We start from the raw sequence: 13432 nt of genomic DNA on the forward strand, positions 1-13432 counted from the left end.
TGTGGCTAGGGATGCCATCTGGGCCGGCAGCCTTGCGAGGGTTAACACGTTTAAATGTTTTACTCACGTTGGCCTTGGTTAAGGAGAGCCCGCAGGCTTTGGCAGCTGGTCGTGGCACTGTATTGTCCTCAAAGCGAGCAAAGAAGCTCTTCAATTTGTCTGGGAGCAAGACGTCAATGTCCGCGACGGGGCTGGTTTTCTTTTTGTAATCGGTGATTGACTGTAGACCCTGTAACATAAGTCTCGTGTATGAGCTGTTAAATTGCGACTCTACTTTGTCTCTATTCTGACCCTTTGCTTGTTTGATTACCTTGCGGAGGGAATAGCTACGATGTTTGTATTCGGGCATGTTTCCAGTCGCCTTGCCATGATTAAAAGCGGTGGTTAGCGCCTTCAGTTTTGCGTGAATGCTGCCATCAAGCCACGGTTTCTGGTTAGGGAAGGTTTTAATAGTCACAGTGGGTACAACATCACCGATGCACTTGCTAATAAACTCGCTCACAGAGTCAGCGTATACATCAATGTTATTGTCTGAGGCTATCCGTAACATATACCAGTCCGTCCACGTTATCAAAGCAATCTTGAAGCGTGGAATCCGATTGGTCAGACCAGTTTTGGATAGACCTGAGCATGGGTGTTTCCTGTTTTAGTTTCTGTCTATAGGCTGGGAGAAACAAAATGGAGTCATGGTCAGATTTGCCGAAGGGATGGCGGGGGACGGCTTTGTATGCATCGCGGAAGTTAGAGAAAAAATGGTCCAGAATGCTACCAGCTCCTGTCGCACATTCGATATGCTGGTAGAATTTAGGAAGCCTTGTTCTCAGATTAGCTTTGTTAAAATCCCCAGCTACAATAAATGCAGTCTCAGGATATATGGTTTCCAGTTTACGTAGAGTCCAGTGAAGTTCTTTCAGGGCCGTCGAGGTATCTGCTTAGGGGGGATATACACAGCTGTGACTATAATCAAAGAGAATTCTCTTGGTAGATAATGCGGTTGTCATTTGATTGTAAGGAGTTCTAGGTCAGGTGAACAAAAGGACAAAAGGAGTTCCTTGTTTGTTGTTATGATTACACCATGAGTTGTTAATCATAAGCCCTTCTTCTTACCAGAGAGATGTTTGTTTCTGTCGGTACGATGCGTGAAGAAACCAGATGGCTGTACCAACTCTGACAACATATCCCGAGTGAGTCATATTTCCATAAAACAGAGAATGTTACAATCTCTGATGTCTCTCCGGAAGGCAACTCGTGCCCTAATTTCGTCCATCTTGCTGCCTGGAGATTAGACATTGGCGAGTAATATGCTTGGAAGCGGTGGATGTTATGCTCGCCTTCTAAGTCTGACCAGAAGGCCTCTCTGTCTGCCTCTCCTGTGGCAACCGCATTGTTTTGGGTCGGCCTCTGGGATAAACACCCATGTCCAGGGTGGAGGTTCAAACAGCGGACCCGCTTCAGGAAAGTTGTATTCCTGGCCGTAATGTTGGTAAGTTGACATCGCTTTTATATCCAATAGTTCTTCCAGACTGTATGTAATAACACTTGAGATTTACTGGCATAACAATGTAAGAAATGATACATTAAAAAAACAAATTACTGCATAGTTTCCTAAGGACCTGAAGCGAGGCGACCATCTCTGTCGGCGCCATTCTCCAGTGCATGAATTGCCGTTGATAATGCCTCGTGTTCACTCCCAGATGAGAGCATGTGCCAGGGATGAGATGGTAGTTTTATATTATACAAAATATATTGGATTCTTTTGTGTGTTGTATTAGAATTTTTCCCAAGTACAACATATAGGCCCGTGGTGTGTTCTGGGAGCTGTTTTTCTGTGTGAAAGCCTTTGATCTCCTCATATTGATGCATTTTCTGTTTAAACAGTTTCTTTGTTAGGTTTATGTATATCCAGGTGTGGATGAAACATAAGAGATATTAATGTGAAAAATGTATATTCATTAGAATGAAAACTATGATTTCACTACTCTATACATATCTTGAGGGACTGTGTGGCTGTGATTTATTTGATCTATTCATATGCATTGTTAATTAGCCTGACATGGTGATCCTGTGAGTGGAATGTGATGCAGTAATACAGTAATAATAACCAAAGGTCTTCTCGTTGTTTCAAACATTACTATAATGTTTTCTTTATATCTCAAGGATTATTGCTACAGTACTGATACTCTATGCATCTCTTTATCTGCATCTGTAAGAGCTGTTTAGTTTCTGCACAAATATCATGCTGTTTAGGAATATGATTTTCCTCTCTGTAGGAAACACTATAGTATTTTGATTGTGTTCCAACTAAAATGCTTATGAAATGTACAGCACTCAGTGATTTTTGTTGCTTTTAATAGTATGTTTCTGCCCTGGAAAATATCCTCTATGTTTTGAATCACACTTCATTCACTGCTATTAAAATGACTGTCCTGTTCAAAGCAAGATACAACACTATGGTTGCTCAGTTGCATCACAACACCAGCTTCAAATACTTGAAAAGTATTTCAAATCAAATCAAATCAAATGTTATTTGTCACATACACATGGTTAGCAGATGTTAATGCGAGTGTAGCGAAATGCTTGTGCTTCTAGTTCCGACAATGCAGTAATAACCAACAAGTAATCTAACTAACAATTCCAAAACTACTGTCTTATACACAGTGTAAGGGGATAAAGAATATGTACATAAGGATATATGAATGAGTCATGGTACAGAGCAGCATAGGCAAGATACAGTAGATGGTATAGAGTACAGTATATACATATGAGATGAGTATGTAAACAAAGTGGCATAGTTAAAGTGGCTAGTGATACATGTATTACATAAGGATGCAGTCGATGATATAGAGTACAGTATATACGTATGCATATGAGATGAATAATGTAGGTTAAGTAACATTATATAAGGTAGCATTGTTTAAAGTGGCTAGTGATATATTTACATCATTTCCCATCAATTCCCATTATTAAAGTGGCTGGAGTTGAGTCAGTGTCAGTGTCAGTGTGTTGGCAGCAGCCACTCAATGTTAGTGGTGGCTGTTTAACAGTCTGATGGCCTTGAGGTAGAAGCTGTTTTTCAGTCTCTCGGTCCCAGCTTTGATGCACCTGTACTGACCTCGCCTTATGGATGATAGCGGGGTGAACAGGCAGTGGCTCGGGAGGTTGATGTCCTTGATGAGCTTTATGACCTTCCTGTAACATCGGGTGGTGTAGGTGTCCTGGAGGGCAGGTAGTTTGCCCCCGGTGATGCGTTGTGCAGTCCTCACTACCCTCTGGAGAGCCTTACAGTTGTGGGCGGACCAGTTGCTGTACCAGGCGGTGATACAGCCCGCCAGGATGCTCTCGATTGTGCATCTGTAGAAGTTTGTGAGTGCTTTTGGCGACAAGCCAAATTTCTTCAGCCTCCTGAGGTTGAAGAGGCGCTGCTGCGCCTTCTTCACGATGCTGTCTGTGTGAGTGGACCAATTCAGTTTGTCTGTGATGTGTATGCCGAGGAACTTAAAACTTGCTACCCTCTCCACTACTGTTCCATCGATGTGGATAGGGGGGTGTTCCCTCTGCTGTTTCCTGAAGTCCACAATCATCTCCTTTGTTTTGTTGACGTTGAGTGTGAGGTTATTTTCCTGACACCACACTCCGAGGGCCCTCACCTCCTCCCTGTACTGTAGATCTGTCTTACTGAGAGATAGGTCTATTAAAGGCCCAGTGCAGTCAAAAATGTGATTATCCTATGTTTTATATATATTTCCACACTATAAGGTTGGAGTAATACTGTGAAATTGTGAAAATTATGATAATGCCCACTTAGTCTAAGAGCTGTTTGAAAATATTGCCTGAAATTTAAGCCTGTTTTGGTGGGATGTAGTTTTGACCTGTCTGGTGACATGCTTCAATCTATAGCTAAAGGAATCCTGAGAGTATAAGAGTATAGTTTTTGGTCTTTACATGTTGTGGTCTAGTGCTGTCTTTTTTTATATATATAATGTCTTGAAACAGGAACAGTAGATAATTGTGAATGTAAATCATGTACTTTGCGCACCTGCATGCTAAAGGCCTATGCATGGCTTTGCTCCTCCCTCTGCACATATTAACTTTTACATTTTAGTAATTTAGTAAGACACTCTTATCCAAGAGCAATTAGGGTTAAGTGCCTTGCTCAAGGCCACATCAACATACTTTTCACCTAGTAGGCTCAGGGATTCAAACCAAAAACCTTACGGTTACTGGTCCAACGCTCTTAACCTTTAGGCTACCTGCTGTGTTCAAACTGGCGGTTTGAAGTGACTCAAATCCTATCTATTTGCATATCCAATTCCAATCTGTTATTTTTCCTGCAGTTTGAACAGTCAAATCTTATTTATTTGCCCTCAAGTGGTTTTTAGACAGTTATTTGGCATATCTTGTTGCTTGCTAGCTACTCTGTTAATTGTTTACAAACATTAGTGAATGTGCTACAATGCTAAACAGCTACCTAGCTAGCTAGTTGACTGCTGTGGCTAGCCAATAAGGACTCGTTTTGAAGGTTGGATCGATCGTCTTATCCTTTGAGGCTTTAAAAGTGATCTTACCCAATGATTTTGTACATTCAAAGCAACTGGAAAACGTCCATGACAGCCATTGTTGTCGCCATAGCTTTCTACATAACTTCTGAGTGATAGGAAGCACAAGCACCACCGCCAGTCAGCCTACACCACTGCACACACACCCGTTGTTACTAGTGTATTTTTGTCAGCAAATGACTGTCTGAACACATACAAATCTGATTGTATTGTTATTTGTTATTTCTATGTTTCTTTATTTCTATGTTTTCTGTTTTGTGTCTGCATCAGACAGAACTGTTTCGTTTTGCTTCACTTTGTTATTATGTTTCAGTGTTCAGTTTTAATAAATAATCATGAACACGTACCACGCTGCACCTTGGTCCTCTTCTTCAGACGAGCGTTACATAGGGTAAGTTTGGTGGCGTGAGTGAGGGAGGCTTTGTTGCGAAATAGAAAGCCGATTCTAGATTTGATTTAGGATTGGAGGTGTTTGATATGAGTGGAAGGAGAGTTTACAGTCTAGCCAGACACCTAGGTATTTGTAGTTGTCCATGTTTTCTAGGTCAGAACTGTCCTGAGTAGTGATGCTAGTCAGGCGGGTGCGGGCAGCGATCAGTTGAAAAGAGTGCATTTGGTTTTGCTAGTGTTTAAGAGCAGTTGGAGGCCACGGAAGGAGTGTTTTATGGCATTGAAGCTCGTTTGGAAGTTAGCTAACACAGTGTCCAAAGAAGCGCCAGATGTATACATAATGGTGTTGTTTGAGTAGAGGTGGATCAGGGAATCACCCGCAACAAGAGAATGAAAACATTTGGAATTATATTGGAATCAATTACACTTACTGGAGTATCTGACAATGGCTTTGAAAAAGCACATGTGAATAAGCTAACAGTAAAGCAAGTGCCAAAAGCTGCAAGGAACCCTTCTTGACTTGGACAGTTTGGGCACACCTTCTCATTCAAAGGTTTTTCTTTATATTTACTATTTTCTACATTGTGGAATAATAGTGAAGACATCAAAACTACGAAATACCACATATGAGATCATGTAGTAAAAAAGTGTTAAACAAATCCAAATATATTCTATATTTGACATTCTTCAAACATTCTTTGCCTTGATAACAGCTTTTAACACTCTTGGCATTCCCTCAACCAGCTTCATGAGGTAGTCACCTGGAATGCATTTCAATTAAAAGGTGTGACTTGTTAAAAGCTAATTTGTGGAATTTCTTTCCTTCTTAATATGTTTGAGTCAATCAGTTATGTGGTGACAAGGTATGGGTGGTATATAGAAGATAGCCCTATTTGGTAACGTCCATATTATGGCAAGAACAGATAAAATAAGTAAAGAGAAACGAAAGTCCATAATTACTTTAAGACATGAACGTCAGTCAATTTGGAAAATTTCAAGAACTTTGAACGTTTCTTCAAATGCAGTCGCAAAAAACCATCAAGCGCTATGATAAAACTGGTTCTTATGAGGACCGCCACAGGAAAGGAAGACCCAGAGTTACCTCTGCTGCAGAGGACAAGTTCATTAGAGTTAACTGCATGTCAGATTGCAGCCCAAATAAATCCTTCACAGACTTCAAGTAACAGACACATCTTAACATAAACTGTTCAGAGGAGACTACGCGAATCAGGCCTTCATGTTTGAATTGCTGCAAGGAACAACACTAAAGGACATCAATAAGAAGAAGATACTTGCTTGGGCCAAGAAACACCAGCAATAGACATTAGACTGGTGGAAATCTATCCTTTGGTCTAATGAGTCCAAATTAGATTTTTTTCCAATCGCCGTGTCTTTGTGAGATGCAGAGTAGGTGAACGGATGATCTCTGCATGTGTGGTTCCCACTTTGAAGCATGGAGGAGGAGGGGTGTGATGGTGTGGGGGTGCTTTGCTGGAAACGCCATCCCATCTGGTTTGTGCTTAGTGGGACTATACTTTTGTATAGGGTCAATGACCCAAAACACAACTCTTCACTATTATTCTACGGTGTAGAAAGATACTTACAAAATAAAGAAAAAACCTTGAATGAGTAAGTGTGTTCAAACTTTTGACTGATACTGAACATTTTTGCCAACACAACCAGCTAAACAGCCTCTTTCAGCAAAAATGGTTTTGGAATTACATTTCTAGCTAATAGACTATGAGTTTTATATTTCCTCTTCCAATTATAATGTAGGGAGGTCAGAATAATGAATAACTATCTACCAAATCTATTATTTTTAGAATGTTGTTTACTTCTTTCCATTATAATACACCTGATGATAGGACAATACGTGTTTTTGTTTTAAAAAGTAGACTAACTTACTGTGAGATAAATCCTAACCTTTTCAAAAAGTGTGACTATCTATGATCCCCTGCTACCAACTGGATTATTCTAGATGATAAGTGGAGTTTTCCTTTAAACCTCGTCACATTCAGATACTATCAGAATTGTGTAAAACCAGTCAGGTAGAAGCATCAATGAGTGCTTGTTCACCTTCATGTGTGTATAGTTATTTGGTTATGATTGTCTGCTGAAACATTAATTCACATCTCTGTTACATACAGTATATATTCTTGAAGGTAGGGGTCCTGCTGCCTGCTGACCGCCCAGGTTGCACCTTGTTCTTCAGAGGCATCATGCACTTGCCCAGGCACCCTCCTCCCTCCTGCCTCCTGCCTCCCCTCCCCAACTCGATGTGTACTGAGCTGGGTCAATCACAGTGAGATTGCTACAAGTAGTGTCTGGAATGCCCACTAGGGGCTGCACTAGTAGAGGAACAGCACAGAGAGATCAATACAGCACAACAAGAGAGAGAGCGAGTCAGAGAGCGAGAGGCAGAGAGCGAGTCAGTGAGCGAGAGGCAGAGAGCGAGTCAGAGAGCGAGCGGGGGAGAGAGAGCAAAAGCGAGAAGCACACGTTGCTTCCCCATTGCAGCTGTGAGAGGCAGGGAGAGAGGAGAGCTCTCATCTGATCAGCAGTAGTAACAATACAGGGCTACATACATACTTGGCTGAAAGATCAATACAGTCGGCAAAAGATGCTAGGAGAGTGAGAGAGAAGCCTCTTGGAGATCAGTGTACAGCGAGAGAAAGGGACCGGCACCAGAGGGAAGAGAGAGATAAAGCGAGGGAAATTGGGTAAGTTAGACTGCATGTTTTAAATTTTTTTTGATTGATGTCAGGTATAGCTTTGTTCCTGATGGGGGTTTGGTTGACGGGGGCAATATAACAAATATATCAATCGAAACATTATCCTGCTGAGCAGAGGGGCCACAACAATATCCAGCTAATGACTCCTCAGCAGGGACTAAACAGCAGACAACATCAGGAAACTAAACCCCTCTAATATTGTTAGAAACAGTTTCATCAAGCGCTAGAGCAATTTCATGTTACATTAATTGATACTGATACAATTTACAGGACAATGAGTACTCCAAAAGTAATGCAAAAGTACTGCAGACTTTAATGGCAAGCACATTCCATATCACAACAAAATCAGTACTCTTAAAAACTGTTTTTTTTTTTTTATGTACACCTAGTATATGGTTCCGTATCTAGTTACTCTGTATTTCACTGGAAAAATTTAATAAAAACAAAATAATAATCTTTATCATTACTTAACCTTTTCTAACAATAAATGACATGTTCAATTGATCACATAATGTAGCATGCATTGTATAGATGTCTAGATTTATTCCGTGTGCCGAGTATACAACATGAAACAAACCCATAACTGACTTGTTTTGGAGGAGCACTATCAGTGTCCCTAATTTCCCCCACATATTCAAGTGTCTCAACTAGCCAATGTCACACTGGGTTCTGAGGCTTGTGAATGGGTCACTTAGCAAGCAAATCTGGGGTTGTCATTAATTAATGTCAACAACAAGAAATATCAAAGGAACTTACTGTTTCACCTGCTGTGTACGTGTGAAAAGTGGTGGCGTGTCATATCAAACAACTCCGTTCTTTTAAGTTCTGTTTTTACTGCAGACCCCTTAACCACCAGGTCACTGAGTCTTGATCACATTGTTGTCTGAAACTAAACCACTGCTATCATTGTATTTTAGTTTTATTTCCCCAGATCAAATCTAAGCTAAGTATTATTGCTGTTGACTAAGAAAATGAATGTTTATACATCCAATCATTTGTTTAATGTTGTGTCAGATAAGGATGATATAGTGTGGTTTATATCTCCAGAAATAATATGTTTATCTCATGGTATTATTTTTTGGGAAACATTTAGCTATATATCTGGTGTTCTTCTAGACAGCATCACCCAGTGAAGGTTACTGTCATATATATCTCATGTGTCTAATTGGTCAAAGTGAGCTGAACATATTGTCCATGGACCAGAGAGTCAGAGGTTTGCTGTCAGATATTAGCATGATGTTAACATCTGGTGAGGGGGTGTCCTAGGGCATACTCTTTTGGATGATTTACAGTCTGTACAGAAATCTCACACCATTGCAAAATAACTCTGTTGGTCCATTCTGTGTTGTGACTGTGAGATATAATTTGGTTAATTTTAGGCACCACCTTTGAGTTGTGTTTGATGTGGATGTATGCTGAAAGAGTCTGGCGGTATCGAGTAGTATTCTTCTGTTCTGAGATATCGTTTGGTTAATTTTAGGCACCACCTTCATGCTGTGTGCGATGTGGATATAGGCTGTCTGTGAGTCTGGGGGTAGAAAGGAATCAGTCTAAGGATTCATCATACCTCCCAGCCTCTCAATTCCCTTCTCCCCTGTGACCCTGTGTCATTAGCATGAGCCATGCTTTCAAAGGTTCGCTAAGTCTGAAAATGTAGATAACATTCTCTCTATTTCATCTACTAAGTAGATCCATCCATCCATAAAGTGTGACTTAGAAGCTAGCTTGCTAACCATACAGTGATCAATGAATGTGTGTAAAATGGCTGAAAATCACAAGGCATAATATGTCTGTGCTATATGTTAAGAGAATTGATAGAAAAACATTGTAACCTATTCCTTGTGGACTTTTGTTCATTAATAACGCTTAGAAATAGACTCATTCATTAGGTTAGGTTAAAAATATTGACATCATTAAGTGGTGCTCTTTCTCTTTTTTTTGCCTCAGCTTGATTCATTACTCTATAGCTCAGGACGGTTTCTTTTTGTTCTCTATGTGAATAATTAATATTTACCAGTGTGCCAATGGGTAGCCAAACAACAAGATGATGTTAGTCTATGTGGTCATTAATCATTTACATAATGTTTAAATCCTGGGGATTTAGTTCCCTGTTGCGCCCAGTGGTGATTTTGTTAGAGAAGTTTCCCCATTACTCCTCATTATTCTGCATTCAAATGGAGGTATTTCATTCATTTGCATCATCAATCAAATAATGTATTCAGACAAACAGAGCTGCCAAAACACTGTTCAGGTGTACATAATACCAATAGCCAGATCCACCTAAATCTGTACCATTGTGTTTCTCTCGGGCCACTGTAATAAAGAAACTGACAGTGTGATGAACAGCTTCTTGCAAAAAAAATGCAACTGAGGACTTCTGAACAGTCTCTGGTTTCCTCCATCATGCTATCCCATTTCAAGCTTATTTTAGGACAATATTATTATACTTACAATCAAAGGTCATTAGCTAATGACAGTGGATGCATGCAATGCACAATGATGATACAGTATAGAGATGGTGCTATGTGGTTGCTCTAGATTATTCTACCAGTCTTCCACACATCCCTTTGGGGTCACCATGGTCCGTTCTGTCATATTCTCAATCTGTTTGATGAATGCTCTGTAGACCCTGCACTGATTTGTCTGCACCACACACAGAAAAAGCCACACAAGCATTTCCATTTCCCAAAATCAAAGTATAGAAAACAGAAAATAATGAAACACACAAACTCATGCTCATGCAAATCTTCCTACCTATGCAACCCTGTTTCCCTGGCGAGAGATAGAGTAAGAGCCCATTTGAAATGTACAATGTTACTTATTATCATGCACCCGTGGAAGCATGGCTTTTTTCTCATCACCAGTGGGGGAGTTAAAGTGCATTGGCTTGCAGTGGTGCCAGGCTTCTATTCTGGCCTGTGGAGAAAAGCTCTGGAGACAATCCTCTGGCACAACAAAGCACTAGTGTTGAACTTAGACCATGCCTGTCTTCATTAATGTTTATGATGAATATATTAACTATGAAGATCTTATTACACTATTTCAGTTTGGCTGCCCAAGGCAGGCTGCATACAGAAGTAGCGTTCTCTGTGCATCCTCTATTCGAAAGTCTGCATGCTCTTTGAGCACCGAAATGATACCAGACTCAGATAAATGTTAAGTGACAGTGGGCGAGCAACAAGTCAGCAGTTTGGTGGTCAGGAGTCTTATCCGGCAAGATAGATTCCGACTACCTACAGTTTGCTTTGAATTGCAGTGCTGGGCAGAGAAAATCAGCAATCGATGGAGGGCTAAAAAATCCCAGTTATATACTGCTCAGTGACAAAGAACGTTTGTCTTATCAGCTCTGTTTGATCATGCCTGAGCTAACCAGGCGATTGATTGTGCCATAAACCTGAAGGAAATGGGGAGAAAAAAAAAGCATAAATCAAATATGATTTCCAATAGCTGGACAGGAGCTTTGGATTAGCTTTAATTCTCCTCGGATTCACAACAGTATATTACTGCTTGTGTCGACAGAAAACCCAGAGAACACTTAAACTGAACCGCAATAAAAAGTTAAGAAGGATGAGGATGAATGAAGACCATCCATCTTTCAGCTAATAATAATTTGAAACATAGGCCCTCTTTAATTATTTTCGCTATTTCGTTAGGACCCTTCTTAGACCAGATCACTAAAAGTATAGTATGTGGACTTGTTCTCTTTATATTTGTTAAGGTGTTTTGTTTTATTTGATCTTCACAACAGTCATGGGATTTGTTCATCATCCCTAGTTGGGTATAATTTCTGCTTCTCTGATCCAGGTGTAGCAGTATACTATAGGGCGCTTCAAATAAATCATTTTGTAAGGAAGAAACAGTACAGTATCTCTTTAACAAGCATTTGCCTTACGGGTCTCTGAGGTTATTTTTATCCACATTTTCTCCTCCCAACGTTAGGGAACGAGGAGGGCCATGCTAATGACTTCTTATTAGTGGGATGAGAGCAGTAGCGTAATGCAGTGTCTCTGGTCAGAGTTCGCCCCCCCCCCACCACCTTACCCTAAAATCAAAATGAATTGAATGCGTCAGCCAGCCAGCCACTCACAAAATATAGACTTCCGATTGCTGTCCAAATTGCGACATGACTATGCATCTGCCTATCGAATTGATGATGGACTTTCTGTGGTGCCAGGGCATGTAGCCTATAGCTTTGCTTTAGCTAATAGACCAATGTTTATTGGTATGCATATTTGGTCGTGATTTTCTCATGTTAAGCCTAACATTTCACAATGCTATACAGTGCATTCGAAAAGTATTCAGATCTCTTAACTTAAAAAATAAAATAAAAATCTTTATAGCTTTATTCTAAAATGTAATAAATAAAAATGCTCCCTCATCAATCTACACGTAATACCCCATAATGACATAGCGAAAATAGGTTTTTAGAAAACATTTATTACAAATAAAAAACAGAAATACCTTATTTACATAAGCATGACCCTTTGCCATGAGACTTGAAATTGAGCTCAGGTGCAGCCTGTTTCCATTGATCATCCTTGAGATGTTTCTACAACTTGAGTGGAGTCCACCTGTGGTAAATTCAATTGATTGGACATGATTTGGAAAGACTCACACCTGTTTATATCAGGTCTCACAGTGCATGTCAGAGCAGAAACCAAGCCATGAGATCAAAAGAATCGTCCATAGAGTTCTGAGACAGAATTGTGTCGGGGCACAAATCTGGGGAAAGGTACCAAAACATTTCTGCAGCATTGAAGGTCCCCAAGGACCTCCATTCTTAAATGGAACAAGTTTGGAACCACCAAGACTCTTCCTAGAACTGACCACATGGCCAAACTGAGCAATCGGCATAGAAGGGCCTTGGTCATGGAGGTGACCAAGAACCTGACAGTCAATCTGACAGAGCTCCAGAGTACCTCGGGAGAGATGGGAGAACCATCCAGAAGGACAACCATTTCTGCAGCACTCCACCAATCAGGCCTTTATGGTAGAGCCACTCCTCAGTAAAAGGAGTTTTCCAAAAGGAACCTAAAGGACTCTCAGACCATGACAAACAAGATTCTGTGGTCTGATGAAACCAAGATTGAACTCTTAGGCCTGAATGCCAAGCGTCACGTCTGGAGGAAACCAGGCACCACTCATCACCTGGCCAATACCATCCCGACAATAAAGCATTGTGGTGGCAGCATCATGCTGCGTGGCTGTTTTTCAGCGGAAGGGACTGGGAGAATAGTCAGGATCGAGGGTAAAGATGAACGGAGCAAAGTACAGAGAGATCCTCGACGAAAACCTTCTCCAGAGCACTCAGGACCTCAGACTGGGGCAACGGTTCACCTTCCAACAGGACAATGACCCTAAGAACACAGCCAAGACAACGCAGGAGTCACTGAGAACAAGTCACTGAGTTTGAAGGTAGGCTTTGAAATACATCCACAGGTACACCTCCAATTGACTCAAATGATGTAATTTAGCCTATCAGAAGCTTCTAAAGCCATGACATCATTTTCTGGAATTTTCCAAGCTGTTTAAAGGCACAGTCAACTTAGTGTATGTAAACTTCTGACCCACTGGAATTGTGATACAGTGAATTCTAAGTGAAATAATCTGTCTATAAACAATTGTTGTAAAAATGTATTCTGTCATGCACAAAGTGGATGTCCTAACCGACTCGTCAAAACTATAGTTTGTTAACCAGAAATTTGTGGAGTGGTTAAAAACGTTTTTAAAAAAGTTTTTAAAAAAGTTTAAAAA

At 40.5% G+C, this 13432-nt stretch overlaps 1 protein-coding gene across 4 annotated transcripts in view; it reads left to right on the forward strand.

Annotated features, from left to right (window-relative positions):
• Positions 1-7375: 7375 nt before the first annotated feature.
• The window catches only part of tnr (tenascin R (restrictin, janusin)), a 144598-nt gene continuing 138541 nt past the window's right edge, over positions 7376-13432 (forward strand). For all 4 annotated transcript variants that reach the window (XM_035788072.2, XM_035788075.2, XM_035788074.2 and 1 more), the window contains exon 1: positions 7376-7666. The gene's annotated coding sequence lies outside the window, so the exon portion shown is untranslated. The remainder of the gene's footprint in view (positions 7667-13432) is intronic.

Source organism: Oncorhynchus keta, chromosome 15, assembly GCF_023373465.1.
Source record: "Oncorhynchus keta strain PuntledgeMale-10-30-2019 chromosome 15, Oket_V2, whole genome shotgun sequence".
NCBI classification, from domain to species: Eukaryota; Metazoa; Chordata; class Actinopteri; order Salmoniformes; family Salmonidae; genus Oncorhynchus; species Oncorhynchus keta.